Genomic DNA, 20,876 nt, shown 5'->3' with positions numbered 1-20,876 from the left:
ACCACTACAGTAAAAAAAAACATTATAATAAATATATATATCTTAGTATAATACATAAAAAATAAATTTGTATGTATATTGTTTAAAAAATAATAAAGTATTAAATAATAATTATTATTATTTTTATTATTATTATTATTATTATTATAAATAACAGTAAAAATCATTAAGGCATGTTTTGTGCTTTTTTCCCCCTTTATTATAAAATAATTTATTACTTTCATATAATACATTATAAAGTTGGAAATATTTTTCTGTATGCAGTTTATGATTACTATTATATTCCATTATGGCTGCAAATAGTTTAATAAAGCAAAACTCAAAAAGGCATGTTTTATGCTTTTTTCATTATTTGAACACAGAAATAGATTGTTTTAAGAACTAACAATATCTTCTAACAAGATTTGTTATTTATAAATATTTATACATGCATTTCATATCTGGATTGTTTTCCTGTTTTTGAAAGAGGTCTCTCATGCTCACCAAGGCGGTGTTTATTTGATCAAAAATACAGTAAAAATTCTTAAATATTATTAAAATATAAAATAACTCTTTTCTGTTTTTCTAGCGGTTAAAATATAATTTATTCCTGTGATCAAATCTGAATTTTCAGCATCATTTCTCCATTCTTGTGTCACACTCTAACATGCCGATTTGCTGCTCAAGAAACATTTCTGATCATTATCGATGTTGAAAACAAGTTTTTTTTTTCAGGATTCGCTGATGACTAGAAAGTTCATAAGAACAGCATTTATTTGCAACGGAAATATTTTCCAACATTATAAATGTCTTCACTGTCACTTTTGATCAATCTAATGCATCCTTGCGGAACAAACCTCTTCATTTATTTCAGAAAAGCCCTCACTGGACTAAAAGTTTCTCATGATGCATCAGATTCTCCATCACAGTAGTAAATGTGTGTGTGTTTGAGGAGGAAACTCTCCTCACCTCTTCCTCATCTGAAAACGAACGGCTTTTCATTAACAAGCTCCTCGGGGAGGAAACGTCCGCGTGGTGTCTCCGCTTTCGGCCCGCGGGAACGTTTGTGAGGAAAACGACTGAAACGGAGCTCATTATTCACTGAGACGGGCCAAACGGCCGGATTCCTCATTATTTGTCCAAGAGCCCTCTCCGAAACTAATTAAAGGACACAGTATTCTGACAAACGAAGGGTGTTAGCATTGAAGAAAATGCTAACCGAGGGCTAACAGCGAATTCGGTTCAATTTTCCCGCCAGCTGGAGGTTTATCAAGATAAAACGGGTCTGGGAAGAGAAACGAAAGGAGAGATGACGCCATCCATCACAACCGTTACTGCTGACAGTCTTTGATTTTTCGCTTTATGTTTCGGTTCGCTCGTGTGCATTCATCAATAACGGATCACTGTCACCGACGGCAGGTCTGCGGGAAACGTCCCGCTCACCTTGAGCTCGCCACAAAAGTGAAATATCATGGGGATGATGGAGAACTGTGGGGTTTTCATACGAGTACAGGGATGTAAAATTATTCATAGCTATTGATGAACTCATATCGAGATTTGAGACTCTGGACCTCCGATTCAATGAGAAATGGCAGATTCAATAAGGAGAAGCAGCAAAAATATTATAAGGTGAAATAATTTAATAACATGTAAATAAACTTGTGCACATAAAAAAAAAAAAAAAAAAAATGTATTAAAATACAAATGCAAATAAAACAATATAAAATCTATAACTTTATATAAAAATAATAATAAAAAAGTAAAATAAAAACGCTAAAAAAAAGCATATAAAACAGAAAATGTAAAAGTAAAAAAAGCTATAAAAAGAACATACATTTAAAAAATACATTTAAATATTTTAAATGTACTTTTACATTTTGATAATTGATCATTTAATAACACAATTTAAAAACATTAAATGTAATCTGTATTTTTAATATTGTTTAAAGATAATGTACTCTTATTATAATATTACCTTAAGTGCTCTTGCTTATCAAATGAAAACGATTAAATACGAAAACTTTTACTTTAAAGTTTTAAATAAAAAATAAATACTTTTAAAATCTACAAAAGTTTTATCATAAAGTCAGTTTCAATATTTGATACTAAAGACCCAAGATCTAAAGATCTCCAAAACGTAGAAATATAAATATTTTTATATTTTATAAATATTCTTCAGATTTTTTTAAATTCAATTATCTTCCATTTATCTGTTATTGGCCCTAAAGGGAAAAAATCACTTTAAAACATTTACTTTATAGATTATTTTTTTTTTATTTTTTTTTTTAGATTCTTCAAAAACATTACATCTTTTAGAAACAAAACAAGTGACTTTATTTATACCCAAATCACTGAACCATACGGTCAACTGATTAATTTAGAAATGAAACAAGTGTCTGTCTTTATGATGGAGCTGATGAATATTCAGTAAACGGATTTGTTAAAAAGCACAGAATCATTGAGGAAAAGGGAGTCGCTGAATCATTATTTGAGCAGATTCGTTTGAAAGCACTGATTCATACAGAAACAAGCAACTTCCTTCATGAATGCGAGTCACTTAATCATTCACTCAACTCTGATTCTTTTTTAGAAAAAAAACAACTAGTCACCAAATTAGAATTTGAAAATATTGGCATTTGAATAAAAACACTGCATATAGAGTTGGTCTACGATGATAAATCGTCAAAATGCTTCGCGATTCTCTCTGGAATCAATTCTGAGCTTAGATTTTAACAATAGCTGGCACTCTACTCTAGTTTTTATGAATGAGTATTTTAGGTTCAAGTGTGTGGTTAAGGATTTGGAAACGAGCAGAAGTAGCGCCATCTGCGGTTCAAAACTAGGCTCAGAATCAACTCGAGGAAAATCGATGTTGAATTATTTCTTGATTCGCAGTGCATTGATTTATTTGCATCCCTAATATAGAGTATTGTGAAGTGAAATACCCGAATACTTTGTAAGGACGGCTGGGCCCAGATCAGTCTGAACGTGTCAGTGTTAACCTGGACTTGGCCTGTGGAGACTGAGAGGAAGTGATCTGTCAGCACTCCTGACGTCTTTAATTCACATCCCAAATCAAAGCATGAATTATTGAGCCGCGAGAGCGTTTGATGGACAGAGGAGACGGCAGTGAGTGAGCGCTTCGGACAGCACAGGTCCTTAGCGGGATGTCCTCCGCCTGGTGTCAGTCGGGACGGGAAGTGAGAGATGGCGAAAAAACTTTTGGACTACGTGACTACTTATACTAAAGTTTACCGTAATAATATTACTAGTAAAACCTAAAACTATGTGTCATAGTTTGGGTTCCATTGGTAATCATTTAAAATGAACATGTTTGTAATGTACTAAGTCCAAATGTTTCTCAAGAAACAGAATTAACTAAGAGTATTTTTTTTTCTTCATATGAATGCAAAATGGACAGATACTGAAAGTAAAATAACCTAAATGCTCAAATGAAAAAGGTTGCGTATCCAGCCAGGCCTGACTAGTTGTTTTCAGAGAGGTCAGAGGTCACAGGGTCGATCGTGCGGTCAGCAGGCTGACAACACCGATCGCTGCCTAAGGTGAGTTAACACCGGCCACTGAATACTGAAGAACTCTCGCTGCGCGGAGAGAGAGAGAGAGAGAGAGAGAGAGAGAGAGAGAGAGAGAGAGAGAGAGAGACGCTGTGTCATGTCAAACCTCAGCAAATGTGTGTTGAAAAATGTGCCTCGCTGTCGGGAGGAGGGCAAGATTGAGACGCCAGAGGAGATAAAACGACTCCAGCCAAATCTTGACAATGGGAGATCCCAGCACAGATGTACGCGAGCCCAGCTATTAAGAACAGATTATTGAATCACGGCAGATGGAAATAAAAACGCTGATTCCAGGAAAACGCAACAATCGCTTTGCCTGCGCCCACATCCGGCCATGAAAGCTTAAATTCATCTTTCCACAGAGTCAAAAAAAGCTGGAGAACGAGAAGGTAGTGCTGGAGGGCAAAGGACACCCTGCTATCAAATAATGTTTTTCCAGGGACGTTTTGCGGTTTCCATTAAGTTCTAAAAAAAAAAACACTATTTCAGAATGTTCAAAACATACACTTTTTTAAATATTTAAAAACCTGTTATTTTCTTGGTTATGTAAACAATTAATTTTCCATTTCATTTATAATTCTCCAAATATTTTAGAAATGTTACTACTGAATTTAAAGCATCAAGTTTGTGAAAGGTTTTAAAAATGTAACTTCTGAGAACGTTATATTTTAAACATCCTCAGAATGTTTTTTGTAAAGGTTTCAAAAACGTTTTTTTTATTTTTGGTTATGCAAACATTGTTTTATCACTTTGCAAACATTATGGGAACATAACATCCAGTTTTTTTTTAATGTTTTGAAAAAGTCAGTTATGGAAACGTTATTTACAGAACGTTCTCAACATTCAAAATGTAATGCAAACATTAGTGTAACATTCCATTTTATCATTTTGTAAACATTATGGGAAAATTATAACTGAATGTTCAAAACAAACAACCAATTTAATAAATAATATAATAAAAATAAAATACATTTTAAAAATAAAAGTTATCAAAACGTGGTTTTCTCGATGTTCAAAAACTTTCTATTTTATAATTTTGCAAACGTTATGGAAACATTACAACTGAATATTCTCAGAGTGTTCAAAACATCCAGTTTTTAAAAGGTGCTGCAAATTATGAAAACGTTATTTTCTAAAATGTACTCGGAACGCTTAAAACTAAATGTTTCATAATAGTGAAAACCATTTTTAAAACATTTAAAAAGCCACAGATTTTGAACATTCAGAGTTACATTTTTAAAACTTTTTTTTTTTTTTGCAAACAGTAAACGAACCTTCAGTTTTTTAATGTTTGCAAAATTATAAAGAACATTACTACAGAACTTTTTTTTTAATCCTGGTAATGCAACTTTCAGGGAACATTCAGTTTTAGAATTCTGCAAACATTATGAGAATGTTAGTACTGAACATTCTCTGAACGTTCTGAAAATGTCACAAACATCCAGGTAAAACACTGTAGAAGAAAATGCTCCATGAACCATGTATAAATAACGTTTCAGTGCTAATGTTTTGAGAACATTACGGATAAAACGGAAGCTTCTATTAACGTTACTCGAAGAACGTTCGTTCATCATTTTGAGAGACCCTTGCCAGAACGTTTCCTGTTGGCTGGGAAGGACATGTTTTTAAATTCACATCACTCGTCTGATCAGGCCTAAAGAGGCGTATTATCATACAGTTACGCCCCATTCGTCCCTTCAAGCTAATTTTTGAGTGTAATTGCCTGACTCTGTAATTAATTTTGACTGACGCTTGTACTATTTTTGCACCGAAAAAACCTTATGAATGGTTTCTGTCGTGAACATGCTGACTGAGATTAATAACGCTGATCTTTTCAGCATTGCTTTATGGATGTGGGAGACCGATCTAATTGAATAGAAGTAGATCAGCAAAAATTTTCCCAATGAGAAAAATGATCCTGGATCCGAGTATTTGTTCTGTGCCATATCATCTGCATTACATCAGCTACGGCTTATGCTTTATAGTCTTATTTTATTAAAAGCAGATTACTGCATTATTTAAGAAGCCTTTCATAAATGATTTCAAGCCATATACACTCTATAATCCATGAATTGAATTCTTTAGGTTTGATATAAAGCTACAGACTTTCATAAAATATTGAACCGAGTCTTAGGCTTTTTAATATATATTCGTAAAATGTATGGTGTGAGAAAAGATGTTAATATTTAATGAATTGCATATTCATTATCACATGCTTTCAAAATAATGAAATGCCCCTAAACGAGACATTATCCTAATATCAGAGTATTCTACTTAATATTGGTATTAATTGAAAAATATGATCAAATAACTGAAACAAAAAAGTACTACCCCAAGGTGAAATAAAATAAATACTATGGGACTGTATGGTGATCATCATGATTTAAAGGTTGGATGGCAATACGAATGTGAATATGGCAATTTGAAATTACCATGTTACTGAATGGTTTTCATATTAATGTGTAAAATATAAGGTAATATATGTGACCCTGGAGCACAAAACCAGTCAGAAGTAGCACAGGTATATTTGTAGCAATAGCCAACAATACATTATAGTATGGGTCAACATGATTGATTTTTATTATAATGGCAAAAATCATTAGGATATAAGTAAAGATCATGTTCTATGAAGATGGAACTTAATTTTTGATTAGAAATATGCATTGCTAAGAACTTCAGTTGGACAACTTTAAAGGCGATTTTTTTAAAGGCGAGTTGTATCTCTACAAACCATACATCAATGGAAAGCTTATTAATTCAGCTTTCAGATGTATAAATCATTCTAAATAAAAAATTAAAAAAGACAGAATTTGATACAAAAAAGTACGGAATGATTGAGTAACGTTAGCTACTTTAGGTAACAGTTAACGTTAACTTTAAAAAAAAAACCGCTAACATTAAATGTGGTAACGTAGTCTACTTTTTCATACTTTTCGGTCTAATTACATAATCATAAAGATTTAAACAAATACATACAGTAATCTCGATTTCCTTAAGGTTAAATATCATTTTTTATAGTATATAAGTCATGTCGAATAAATTAAAGTTTTCCTATATGACATCTACGTTATTTAGTTGATTCTCTGTAAAATAACGGAGATTTCGCCTGAGCTCGCGTGAAAGCCGTTTAAAACGCGTCACACATCTAAATCACCCTCATACACGCATTAAATCTGAATACAGTGAAATAAGTAAGAAAGTACTGACTCGCCTGTTCGTTGTTGAGTGTGATCTGAGAGGAGAGTTGCCTCCTTGGTGTCTGCCCGCGAAACTTGGGCGCGTTCAGCCGCTGCGCGCTCACGAGGCAGCTCCGATAGAGAGCGAGCCCACGAGCAGGCGCGCGACCTGCTCTTAAAGAACCCGCGTGCACCACATAAACCAATCAGAGCAGAGAATTTCCTTTTTACTTACAGGGGTTGGCTTGATTTGGATCTTGCAGTGTGAATACAGTGGGACTTCATAAATAAATACCTAATCATTAATAAGTCATGAACAAATCTATAATAATCAACAGAGCATAGATTAAGCTGTTGTTTGTTTATGCTATTAAATTCAGCTAAAATAGAATTGAAGATTAATAAAATAATCTAAATGTACTTATTTAAAATGTTATTTTTATAAAATATATATTAACATATCTTAATTGAACAAATATAACAGTTTTAATATAGCTAATGTTTAATTAATGTTTCATAGACAACTCGAGCTTTTCTGGTATTTTGACATGTTTCAATCAAAATCTATTAACTAAATATAATTTTATTTAAAGAGTCACCAGCTTCAGGGTTGCATGTGAAGTGTCATAAAAATTATGTTTTGACTGCTCAGAAATAAACAACTCAACACATCCCTCTGTGATCAATGTGGCCCCCCATCTGTTCATGACAGCACCGGCCATCTGTTGCCAACAAGAAACCACATCCACCCAATTACATAACGTGGATCTTTCCCAAAACACTAAATTTAAACGACGGAGGATGCAGACAAAACATGATGTGATCAAAGAAAATGTCAGATCTCTGTTTGAATCCAAGCCACAAGAAGGGAAAACAAAACTCTTAAAATCATTGTATATATATATATATATATATAAACAATAATCATTATTCACCCTCATGTCATTCAAACCTGTACAAGTTTTTTAGTTCTGCAGAACATAGAAGAAGATATTTTGAAGAATGTTGGTAACCATATGGTTTCGGTTCACGTTGACTTCCATTATATGTAAAAAAGAACACACAATGGAAGTCAATGGGGGCCAAATCTGTTTGGTTATCAAAATTCTTAAAAATATCTTCTTTTGTTTTCCACAAATGAAAGGAAGTCATGCAGGTTTGGAATGATGTGAGGGTGAATAATAATGACAGATTTTTTATTTTTGGGTGGACTATACCTTTAAAATATATATATTTTGGGAAACAGGACCAAAATAAAGATTAAGATGTTTTAGTTGCACTGGAGTTGGTACTTTGATATCTTCGAAAGCAAACACAGAGCGTTCCATTTGGTTCCAATTTGTTTATTTTCTTTGGAACCAAATAAAATGTTCTGAGAATGTTCTCTTTTTTGTAACCTTAATATAATCTTTCTAGAAAGTTTGAGACAACCTAAAGGGAACTTACACAGAATGTTCCCTAAAGGCTAGTTTTAAGTTTTAAAACCAAAACAAACTTTCCCAGAATATTCTGGAAACCAGATATTGTTAGCTGGAACATTAATGTCCAATAAATAAATCAGTTTCTCACAATGGAAGTGCAGTATTTATGGATAAATCATCAAATTTCATTGAGGTTTTCAGTCTGACCGAAGGTTACAGTTTGACTCTGTAAACCATAACCCTCCAGAACTTAATCCCAACACAGTGAATTGTCCAACCGAAGGTGGCGACTCGGCCATCTGCACCACCTGCTGCCATCTACGCTGCATTCTGCCAATCCTTGCTTGTGCCAAGCATGTGGACGCCAACCTCTCCCGCAGGTCAGACAGCGAGATTTGTCTCTGTGAACCCAGTCTGTAAGGGGGTGTATTGGCAAGCGCTCAACCAATATCCTGAAATTACCTTGTCAGTTTCTCTTGTCATTCATTTTTCTCTGATACCATTAAATACACAAATTACTCTAGCGCTAATTAAAGGTTTCTAATATATCTTCCAAACCTGTCCTGTCATATGATGTATGTTTTTCTGAGGAGAGATTAAAATGTTCTTCACTGAATGCTTTGGCCAAAAAACACTTACATGCCAGCTGGGAATTGATTCATTGGGCAAATTGATCAAAATGTAATTTCTGCTGGGTCAAATTCCAACTAAAAACAACTTTTCAGACACGTATAAAGACAATATCCATTCATTTAGATAGGACTTGGACTTTGAGTGAACGGACTTTCCTTGAAAGGGGCTTTGGTTTTGTCCGCACCAGTGCCCCGAAAAACATCCCGCGAGTAACCTGCTTCACTTTTGATGTGCACACACCATAACAGCTGCGGTTTAAGGTTCAAAAAACACGTTATTTTCCACATAATGTACATTATCGTTGCTCCCCTATGCCCCACCTTCTGAAAAGTGTAGATTTTTACAAAGCTCATCAGTCTCATACTGTGATGCCGAGTACCAGATCAACGAGACAAAAACAATTAAAGACTCATTACAAACAAGGCATTTGTAGCATCCAGTGGGGACATCATTACGGATTATAATGATTTATACTGTCTTTTTTTACGTGTTGCATTGTTAATCGTGCTGCATAAACATTAAACTATTTCTGCATTTGTGATCGGAGAAATGACAAACAACAAAAACTGCTCTACACTGCTCAAAACTCACGTTTAAATTGTCAATTTTTCAAAATTGAGGTTTATACATCCACTAAAAGCTGAATAAATAAGCTTTCCATGGTTTGTTAGGATATGACGATATTTAGGTGTGATACAACTATTTGAAAATCTGGAATCTGAGGGTGAAGAAAAATCGAAATACTGAGAAAATCGCCTTTGAAGTTGTCCAAATGAATTCTTAGCAATGCATATTACTAATCAAAAAATAAGTTTTGATATATTTACATTAGGGAATTTACTAAATATCTTCATGGAACATGATCTTTACTTAATATCCTAATGATTTTTGGCATAAAAGAAAAAATCAATAATTTTGACCCATACTATGTTTTATTTTGTATTTATTTTAACTTTTTTTTTTTTGCCTATTGCAAAAAATATACCCCAACGACTTAAGACTGCTTTTGTGCTCCAGGATCACAAATATAAAAAAAACTTACTTACATATTGTTAGTCAGAAGTGCCAGACTGTCTTTCCAAAGTTGGAATTACCCCACTTTATAGAAACAGCCTTTGTGCCACAGATGCATTGTAGGCTACGGGTTCAGGAAAATGCGCTGTACACATCTGTATATTTGGGTTGAACTGTTCTGGAGCAGTGTTGTAAATACAACTTAATCACTGGTTTCTAGTTGTGTTCTCTTCTGGAAGACCAAACGAAGTAGTTCGCTTTCACAATGAAACACACAGTGTCTTCACAACATGGCCGCAGCAACAGATAGAGAATAAAAGGTACGCCTTCTTTCTTTGCCTGAATATTTGGCGGCGTTATGCAAATCTTCCTACATGGTGACGTAGACATGTGGGGGCGTGTTTGAATGAGCCATTTTTGGAGGGCGTGGTTGACTTAACTTTTATAAAGAATATCTCTTTGGATTTGAAACTTTAGTCTTTGCAACTTTACAGATCTTTTTCATGCATCAAGAGCTTGTAAAACTCCAAAGAGAAAGGACATATTAAATGGCATGGTTGAAACTCTCGCAGCGTGTTGCCCGTTAAAAAGAGAAAGCGGTCGCAGTATCGCGGCGAAAGCAGGTGGGCAGATCGAATCAATAACCCTGATAATGAGATCCGTGGGGCGTCATTACCGTCAACCCCTCCGGCCGTATATGTGCCTTCTTCCGTGACGATCGAGCGATGTCTCCGTCGAGCGCAAAACACACCTCATTACCCTTTACAGGTCTCAGAGCACTCTCCTTTTCCTCAAGACATAGGCTGTGTACAGTTTTTATGAAGGTATAATGGTTATACTTTTCTTTTAAAAGGTTAACTGGAAAGTAAAGCCACATATTTGGTCATTTTTCCTGGTCAAAATCTAAAATCACAAGTCAGACCGCTGTAATTTAGCAAGATCCATATCACATAGTGTGTGTCTTACTGTTTTTATACAGTCTATGCTTAGGCTACTGTTCATTTAATGAGGGCTGAATCAGACCACGCTGACAAGAGGAAGTCACTTCACTTACAAGCTATGAGCAATAATGAACTATAAACCACTCAATCACGCCTTTTTCTTCTTGGTTATTTTAATTTACTCAGATTACTCAACCTCACCCTTTCAAAATGCGTTGACAAGTGTTTCAGAAGTTTAACAGTCTACGCAGCTAACGGAATAATGTTCTCTCAACTTTTAGGCTACTAACGTTAGGACAAAACATATGTTTATAGAACGGTCTTTTAATCGTATTAATATTTTATATATGTTGTCATAACGTTGAGAGAAAATGTTCTGAGATCAATATTTTGAGATCTATATTTTGAGGAACGTTCTAAGACGCTTTTGAAACACTTATATATAAAACGTTTACAGCAAGAAAACTAGACAGTTTAACATTCTCAGAATATTAAAAATAAATGTTCAGATAATGTTATATTTGGGGTAAAAAGTTAGTACGCTGTAAAAACATTTTTGGAACCTTTAAATAACGCTTTAATCACAACAAGAAAACTGGACTTGCGTCAACAGCGTTCCTACAACCGTTTTATAACGTAAATTTGCTATCCACCTTTTTCCTCAAAGCGGAGGTAAGCCTATGGGTGAGACTTCCGTTTCATTAACCGCTATAGGTAAATAACGAGGAAAATAACAACGTGCAGTTAACGGTAAAACTGTTTGCAGTACAAACCAGTGTGTTTAATGATAACAGATTAAAATAATACGATAGGACACATCAATTGTCAATATCACACAGCAAAACGAACTGTTTTGTACAGCTAAAAATGAGACCGGAAGCTAGTCCCATAGAATTTACAAATGGCGGCACCCATTTTTAAGTCAGGAAAAAGGTAGTTACCTGAGATTTCCATGGGTGATATAATAAAGTTACAGTGAGTTCAGTTTATTTGACTGAAAACAAACAACCAAGGTGTTGTAGGGAAAATCCAGAGTTGTGTTTACAAATTCACACTTGAGGGAACCTGCAGAGCCCCTGAATGTCTTCAACCATTGATCTAAAGCAGGGGTTTCATACCGGCCAGCCAAAGGGCTTGATTCAGAAACGATTCCACCAGCGTCCTGCGGCGTCGTTGAGTTGTGTCACACCCTGCTGTCAAATAAAGTCCCGCCATCACTGCTGGGAGCTCGCGGGATTGAGTTGGACTAATGGTCACTCATTTCCCTCTTTCCAGAAGGCCAGCAGGTATCGATCAATATCCCATAGACATCCATCAAACCCAATATTCCATTGAGAATGGTTTTATTATTATCGAAACAGCCAGGCGATAAACACATTATGTCTCTCACTGACCTTGGGAATTGAGTTTGGAGGATTTATGTATTTCCTTGAGCCGCGGCACAAAAACAAGGAGCTCGTTTTGAGCCCGGCTCCCTCGGATATGCATAAGATTATTAATATTGCATGAATGCATAATGGACGCAAACATTTCATACCAACAATAATTTGCTTGCTACGAGGTGTGTGAAAGTAAATTAGGTAAAAACTATTAGTTGCGTGCTGAATGCATACCATGAGTGTTTATATCCGTCAAAATGTGTACACGTCAAATGTTGCGTCCCTAAATATCATAACCATGGGAAAGTGATTTATTGCTCACTCAGCAATAAATGAGGACTTATTTACTCAGTCCTGTTAAATAATTAAATGACATTTTCTTCGTAATTACTGCTATTGTGAGAGCGCTAGGCTATAAATAATGCACAAATGCGTCCCTTATGAGTTGCATGTGGATTTCACATTGTGAACTCAGCTATAGATATTATTGATCACGTCTAATTTAATTACATACAAAATTTGATTTTTTTTCTTGAGAGTGATGGGGCCACGGGATCTCTTGGGTTTGAAGGACACGTCAGGATCTCCCGAATTCAAAGATCAGAGCTAATTTATGATTTAGCACTAACCTGGACATAATGCATTGAAAATGGTAATTAAATCTACACATTTCATCAGAGAGAGAAAAGAGGGGGTTGATTTTAATATTTTTGTCTGGGTTTTTATCCCGTTCTCCCCTCTTTACTCTCCTCTGTCTTGTTATCTGTCATGCAATATGACTTAAATATGCTTTATGGCAGATTATCTCATTTATCATGTAGAGCAGGACCTTGCAGATTTCATAGGCCAGTAAGCGACGTTCATCTCGGGCTGCAGCAACTCTAATGCAACTATTTATCGCCATTGCGCAGTCCGTCACCCTCTAAATCTACAGACACAAGCAAACTCCGTTAACATTGAGACCAGTCCTGTTGACATTTATGCCTCAAGGGTGAACCTCAATTAGGGTGACAGAAGACAGAGCACTATACAGTACATGTCAAGTCTTTGGACATAAATAATATGGCTGTTGCCACCATTTATAAAAACAATGAATGCTAATTTATTGGTCTAAATTACTACTGACCAAACGCAGAATGTAAAGTGCTTTACAAATATCTTGTCTTTTAAATACTGGTTAAGAATAGCATTCTACTATACTATTATGTATACTGTGACTAGTGCTACATACTCTTCTCGTAGTATATGGCTGTGTAAAAAATAAACATACATTTCTCTATGACATATGTACTACACTCTTACACATAGGCCTTTATTAACCCCAGGAGCCATGTGTACTTTTTTGGCCTTCAAATTCTCAACACCCATTCACTGCAATTATTAGCTTGGAAGAGCCAATTGTATTCGGAGTTGCAATAAGCTTTGTCCTTCAAAACAAAGTCTCAAATGTATATTTTATTACAATATTCATACTATAAATGGTGTTTTGGTGCTGTTTAATGTGGAGTGACACGTCGCTGTAGTGCATCATCAGTATAACAGCTTGTAAACAATGTCACATGTATCACATTTACATATTCGTAAATTTACAGAATAAACTCCAAATAGGGGCATTTATGCACAATGTAAAATATCCATTAAAAATTTTTTATTTGTTTTAATAAATCTGTAATTTTTTATGACAGCCACCTTTTAATTGTCTATATTAAAAAAAACTAATTGTAGTAGAAATACAATTATGTAATTGTAAAGTTAACTTTAGCCTATTAGTAGTAAAAATTTAATTAAGTGTTTAATTAAGTGTATACAAATCAGTTAATTTTAATCTTCAATATTATAGTAAAGCAGTATCAACTGACTCTTGTGTATATTTTATATAATTAGTTGAGTTTTTTTTTTCTTGAGATAATTTGCCATGTACTGTACCTCATATATCCAAAATAATCTATATTGAATCAAATCGAATTGCAAGCTTGTGAATCAAAACCAAATCAAATTGGGAAATTTGTGTCAAAACCCAGCCCTAGTATGTAGTATAAATCTATAGTACATATACTATGACCTGCCATATTTAAGAAAATTTAATTTGAAAATGTCTTGACTTTTGACTTTAAAAAATGCTTCAGAATATCATTCTACCATACAATTTTTTTGTTCTTATTGTTACATACTATTCCTTCAGTATGTAGTGGACATTTTCCACGAGACAAATGAACAGTAAGCAATATTAAATATAATTTTAACTGTCTCTTTTCACTCAGTATTTGATTGGACCAGCCAAAATAAAAATTTTGTACATAATTGAATTTAAAAAAGGCTTAATAACCAGATCTTTTGCCTTTTGCTCATACTAGAATTGGAAGGTCAAGCTTGTTTGTATACAGCACACTGCATGTTCCAAACGAACCCAAAGTCTCTTCCCAGACCTGTCAAGAACATACGCTCGCACACACACAGGCATGCTCATTTACATATGCAAATAAGCTGCAGCTTTGGCATTCATTTAGAGGCTTGCTAATGAGCCCCCTCCAGTGCTCATTTATTAGACCTTTAGGCCATTTAGTGAGTCACTTAGCATGTTGCAGAAAGCATATAATTGTTTTCGATGGCATGATCATGTGTCTTGTCGAGGAAAGATGTGCTGTTAGGTCAGAGATCAAGGAGATGTGCGATTACTCAATGACAGCAATTAAGCAGCAAATCAACGGCTATTTAACCATTCTCCACTGTAAGCTGCATACGATCTCCTCATGAGTCTGCGTTGGCGTCTCCTCGCCCCAAAATGAAATGAACGATCGCTGCAGACGCGACCATCGCCCCGTCCCAATGGCAGATTCTTTATGAGGATCTATGGCTGTGCTTTAGAGGACAAAAACAATGGCAAATCTGGTTTCTATTGATCAGTAAGTCCTCTGCCTACGGTTCTCCTGTTAGTGGCTTTCGGGATGGCAATTTATCACGGCTTTAATGCGGAGGCCGACTTGTTTCTGTCAGGGCTTGAGACTGGGGAGATTTCTGCTGGTGTAAATTCAACTTCACCCTTATAACATTGCAAACAGCTGTCGAAACTGGGAAGTCGCTGGATATTGGTAGGGATGTGTCATTGCGTAACAGGTGATGTCCAACTTGGAAACTCTAGTTCTCTCCTTAAAGATGAAAAGATCAAGCAACAGATTAATGAGTTACTCCAAATTTCACACTCACTCACTCACACACAAACTTCTTTGTAATACTGATTATAATATAAGTCAGACATTGAAGTGAGTTGCTGTTTCTGTTACTCTTCTGAGGAAGATGTCATTCACCTCTTTGGCAATGTACCACACAGAGAATTTAATGTTCATCCAATCTCATTTTGAGAATTACTCAGGTACTCAAAAGAGAATATAGGAAAATGTAACTTGATTGATTAGTGTTTCCTGCAAGCTAAATTTCACATACATAAGAATCTGGCTCTAAACCTCTGTTTTCTTTATTCAAAGTCTAGACAAGTCTATATGGAAACTATCCAAAGCTCTGCTAATCCAAAAGCATTCAAAACTGCATCTCATATTCATCCTATGTGTCTGCTTTAGGGTCAATTTATTATTGTTTTTGACCCGTCAACACCTCCTTTATGAGGAAAATAATATTACATTTAATTACTATTTTACTATAGTTAAACCATGGTAACCACAAATTGTTTTACAACAAATGCCTAGATAAATCAGGGTATTTGTAGTATTTCTCAAGAGATTTGTATTTATGTATGCTTTCTTTTTTGGTTTCTTTTTATAACTGTAATGGTTTGATGTTTTCTACTGTTTAATTAAAAAATAAAAATAAATCAGGAAAAAAAATATATAATACGGATCTAAATAAATAATTTTTTGAGAATCATTTCAGATTATGACTTCGGAACTCATATCGCAAATCATTCAGTTCGCAAAATGATTCGCAAACTCACTCAAAAGTTCAAGGGGGGCCGGGTTTCATATTTTTTGAAGCACCCCTGGGCGCCGCCATTGGCTAGCGGACCCCCACGTGCTGTTAGCATTCCATTGACTCCCATTCATTTTGGCGTCACTTTGACAGAGAATAACTTTACATCTATAAACTTTAACTTTAATTTGTCCATTAATTATTTCTAAAGAAACACGAAAATTTATAAAAGGCTCCATTACCTTGTATCTTACGTTATGGTAGTTTTGTAAAAAATAGGCTAACGACTGCGTCATAACCAGCGACTCTCTGTCGCACAGTAGAGAAATTACCGTATGGACTTGAGGAGAAGCTCGCAGGCAATCTTTTACTGTCTATGAGGCTATCGGGGACGTGGAGGCATAAAGTCAAGGGAGATAATTAATCAGAATACTTACCAATATTTGCTATTGTTCACGCTCACCTTCTCTGGAAGATTCGGTGGGTGATTCAGATTTCTCTTGGCACCGCGGTTAGAAGATTTACAGGTTGCTCACGTGACTTCTACGTCATCAAGCTCAGTTTGAGTCTGCGCAGTACGCCCGACCCCCAGGAAGTGTGTGCTTCTAATTGACTTCACTTGTCTCCGTTGAATCCAATGGGGTCGCTGTGTCCATTTCTTTTACTGTCTATGTGAAGTTCCGATCTAAATCAAATGATTCACGCTCCGAATTCCTGATCTGAATCAGATGATGGTGCTCCGAAGTCCCGATCTGAATGATTTGCGAATCCGCACTGATGTCCCAATCTGAATATCGTTATTGAACCATCATTGCAGAATGGGACTTCGGAGCTCGGATCGAAAATCATTCAGTTTGTGAAATGTTTAAACCCGTTCCAAGTTACGATTGGAATCAAATGATACACAATATGTGATTTGAAATCCAGATCTGAATCAAATGATTCATGAGTCGTAGGCTAATCTGAGTGTAGTGCTTTGATACAGTGAATCATTTTGCTAATGGTTTAACTGATTCAGAATTGCGAAAGCTATATCATAGTGCTTTTTTTCTCAAATTCGTGTCAAAATTTGAAAATGAATGGCTCTTTTGATCAGGTTTTTGTTAGTGAATCGCATGAACTGAATGATCAGTCAGAATTAATCGTAGCAGTTCCAGTGTAAATGACTCAGTTGATTCAGTTTGACTCTTTCTCCAGTTTTCGCGCCTTCAGCTTTGTTTTACGACACTGTCAGTATTATTAGCTTAACTCGCTAGTTATATAGGGAAAATAAGATAAATAAAGTATGATGTTAACAAATAAAATAACAGTATTCCAACACAGATCTACAAATATATTAAAAGTGAAGTTTACTGCTAACTAGAGAAACACTCCGTTAATGTGAAGAGCTGCAGCTCAAAATACATGTTAGATGGAAACATTGTGCATTATGATCGAGTTTGTGGCTTAATTCACTATATTTGAAATAGTTTGAGCTGCAGTTCAGTTGGTGACGGTTCAATAGGAAATCGATTGAAAGCAACAAACATTAAAGTGAATGTTCAATTTATCAGTGGAATAAATATTTGAGAAATTGTATCTGATTGTATTAGTCTATATAGAGTTATAGTCAATGTAAAAAGAGCAAATGGAAGAAGCAGATGAACACAAAACAGCAGAACAAAATAAAGTTAAAGAGTTATCATTCAAATCAATATTGATGTATAGATAGCAGCACTGCAGCTACTAGTAAACAAAACATAACTGCAATGAAGCTACAGAGGTGATGGATAGGCATTTTTGTGTTGCATATAGATTATTCTGGAAAACATCTGAAAGCCCCTCAGGAATCCCAAGATTGGATTAGATGACTCTAGAAACAGCCAGATTCAAGAAAACGACCGGACGCAGGAAATTAGGCTTGAGTGTCTGGAAAACAAGCCTAATGGGGTGGCAAACCTTGTGGCGAAATGGGTGTAGATGTGAGCATGCTCATTTCGGCCCGATATATATCTTCCCATACCCCCAGGGAAGTTACTTACGCCCTCTCAGGCATTTGTTTGCTCCATAGAAGTGACAGCTAATCTATGGGCGTAAATCAGACAACTGGAGGTTGTGAAAACAGCTTCAGAAGAGTCTTTCTCGGCCATCGCCCGCCTTATAATAAATAATTGACCTCATTTTTATGACAAATCTCCAGTTTCCATTAAATCAAGTAAGATCCATTGAGGCACTTGACGAGCAAGTGTTTATCGACATACAGAGGAACACTATGAAGATGAAGAGAGGTTGTTTTGAGTATAAGAAGTGCTGTTTGGTCGTGGATGTTGAAATATTTCAATGCACCCAAAACTCAAATCAAATACGAGAATGCCTTCAAAACTCTGTAATAGAGTAGTCTATATTTTATTGTGTTTATTTAATGTTAGACTTATTTAATGGACGTTATAGTTTATAAATTTGTTGGCGCAATATGAAAAATCAGTTTTTGTTTTTTTTGGGGGGGGGGGTTGACTACCATTTGTATAACCACAATATAACTACAAATACCAAAGGTAAACTATGGTAAGTGTTGCAAAACCATGGTTAATTTGGGTTACAATGGTTTTACTAAAGTTTACTTTACATTTTCTTTATTTGGTTTTATTTGGAATAAAAGCATGGTTAATTTCTGTAAGGCCTTTTCTGTTAGCAGCTCTCGCACAGCGCATTTGTGATTCACAATTAAACAACGTTCCCAAAAAAGTGATTCTTATGAGCCGACTCTTGCACAGCTACTGTGGTGATACACATGTGTGAATAGAGTAGGCTTCAGAAAATGCTTCTTCTAAACTAACACAGTACAACACGATGAAGCTGTTACCTAATAAGGTATTTAAAAGATACTTTGAAAAATAGTTATTTTGAGTTAAATTATTATTAAAACACAAGCCAACATATTCTTACCTGTGAAAGGTTATCTAGTTTCTTTGGGTGGTTTTTACAACCAAATGCTGCGCAATGCTGTTGCATTTTGAAACTCATTTATTGTTGTGACGATATAGTCTGCTTCAAGATGGCGGACATGTCAACGTATCTGGAGCGGTCGAATGTGCCATCTATGGCACAGCCTTTGTACTAGTGAGCCCTTATATTTTTATATTTTTTACAGCCCTTAGAGTCCCATTCAAAAGACTCTAATGACTCTTATCTTTTGTGAATCAAAACATACAGCTTTCAAATTTATTTGTAACAACGTCTAGTTAGACTAAATGGCAAGTCTCCCCTTACGAAAATGTCCAATGGTTTTATTGTAGTAAATTTCTTTTTTTTTGGCGTATTGATTACCAATTGTACAACCACAGATTTACTACAAATACCTTGGTTAAACAATGGTTAGTGTAGCAAAACCATGGTTAATTTGTGGTTAACATGTTTTGTTTTTTGGTAGTAAAACTATGGTTAATTTTCAGGAAAGGACACTGCAGTAGTATGTAGTACTAATACTATGGTAGTATGCTATTCAGAATCAGTATTTAATCATACAGGCAATATACAACATATTTTCAAACAAAATTTGTTTAAACATTGTTGGTCACAATATAAATACTATACATACTACATAGCGCAAGAACAGTATGTAGTATTAGTCACAGTATACATAACTGTATACTAAACCAGTATTTAATAAACCAGTATTAAAACTCAAAATTGTCTTATATATTAGAATATCATCTCATGTTTTGAGGTGGGTTTTCTGTATTTTCTGCAAGCCTCCTCACTGTGAGGGGTAATAACCACAAATCCAGACCATCCATCTGCAGATGTAGGGAAACTTCAGAAGGCAAAAGCGCACACCTCAGCGGTCTCCTCAAGCCGAGGAGATCCATCACCAAACATATGCGCTTGTCATGCGGACGTATGAATGGATGAACAAATAGGAAGGCCTGTTTATGAGGCTTCCTCCATGTTTCCAGAGCCCAGGCAATAAATCTGTCCGTGTCAAAACGGCGCGCCCACGTTCATGGACGAGAGCTGCACGTTGGCGAGCATCTGCCCACAGAAACCTGAAGAGAACAATTGTCTGAAACACATTGCATAACAGCATTTTCTCACTCACTGTGTAGGTAAATGGCCAAATCCTGCTTGCAGTTCTGCAAAACTGGCTGCTGAACTGAATCAGCAGTTTTTATGTTTAGGCTATACAGGAGGTAAGCCAGCTGCTAACATAAACGTACATTAGCAGAAACATTACGTTTTCTGTAACAAGTCTTAAAAACTAAAATTATAACCTGTTAAGTTACAAGCCAATTGATTTAAAGTGGTTTTAACAGTCAAGCTACCATTTAATAACAGTGCAAACAACTAGCTAACTGCAATAATGCAACAAATAAAACGACTCAATTATAGTTAGCAAGTTTGAATTAGTTGCTATGTGAAGTTAGCTAGTTTTTCTAGTAGCTTGTAGCCTGGTCAACTGCTTTATACAAAAGTATAGCAACAATTTAAAACTTAAATGTAGTAGCTATAACGTCATTGCAGTTAGCTAGTACTTCTAATAGCTTGTAGTGTAGCTAGCTACTTTAAACTGGCACAACTAAATTGAGTGGCTATCTTCACTGCACTTAGCTAGTTTTTGCTAGTAGTTTGTGGTATAGCTAAGTGCTTTTTATAAGAGTAGCTGATTTGAAAACGACTTTGAATTGAGTCCATGTCCTTTCAAATGATTAATCTTTTAAAAAGCAGTTAGGTACACTAAAAGCAAAAAGTTAGATTAACGTTAAACTACTTTAAATTGAGTAGCTACTTCATGGCAGTAGCTTGTATATTTAACTACTCTTTTTAAAGGTTAGCTTAACCAGCTAATATTTAAATGTAT

Source organism: Carassius carassius, chromosome 16 (assembly GCF_963082965.1).
Source record: "Carassius carassius chromosome 16, fCarCar2.1, whole genome shotgun sequence".
NCBI lineage: Eukaryota > Metazoa > Chordata > Actinopteri > Cypriniformes > Cyprinidae > Carassius > Carassius carassius.
This window is presented reverse-complemented; position numbering follows the sequence as displayed.